Raw genomic sequence first — 751 nt, 5'->3', positions numbered from 1 at the left:
GATGTGGTAATCAAAACATTTGCATATGCAAGCAGAGAAGTATAAATATATGCTCTTGGGAAGTAGTGATCCATTATCTGGGTAGAATTACAGAATTTTCCAAATTGAAAGAGACCTCAGAAACCACCTAGTCCAATTTAGATCCAAGAGAAATCCCCACCATAACATACCTAAAAAGTGATCATTTAACTTCTTCCTGAACTCCATCAAGGAAGAAGAGGTATTCTTTCATTGATTCTTTAGAATATGAATTTGAATCTGGTTCTTAAAGACTATCCCAATTGAATACAAGATCTGCATTCACAGTGAGCTTGAAAGACTTTGAGCATGGGGACCAGAGACGCAATATGTCTCTGTTTTCCAAGATTCAGCTTAAGTTAAAAGATACTCATGGAAACTTCCTACAAGGTGTGTTTTTTTTTTTTGGTGTTTTTTGTTTGTTTGTTTGTTTGTTTTGGGGAGGGATGGGAGCAAACACAAAAAGGCATAAAGAGTATTCTGGTCATGTTATAAATGCTCATTCAAAGCCCAAAGTTTTAGAGAAACAATTCATTTAATTAAAAAAAAAACATATTCAACAAGCCTTGGGTAAAGACAATCTCCAATGCTGGAAAAAAAGCCCCAGCAAGGTCAAAAGAGCCGAAAGTCACCGGAATTAAAAATGGTCAGCAAGAAAGTTCCCTAAACTGCTCTCAGATTCTCCCTGTCAAAATTTTAAAATTCTTCTTTCCTTCCTTTTCTCCCACCCTCA

The sequence above is a fragment of the Vombatus ursinus genome, unplaced genomic scaffold (genome assembly GCF_900497805.2).
Source record: "Vombatus ursinus unplaced genomic scaffold, bare-nosed wombat genome assembly UNPS02015403.1, whole genome shotgun sequence".
NCBI classification, from domain to species: Eukaryota; Metazoa; Chordata; class Mammalia; order Diprotodontia; family Vombatidae; genus Vombatus; species Vombatus ursinus.
Note: the sequence above shows the minus strand (reverse complement) of the source record.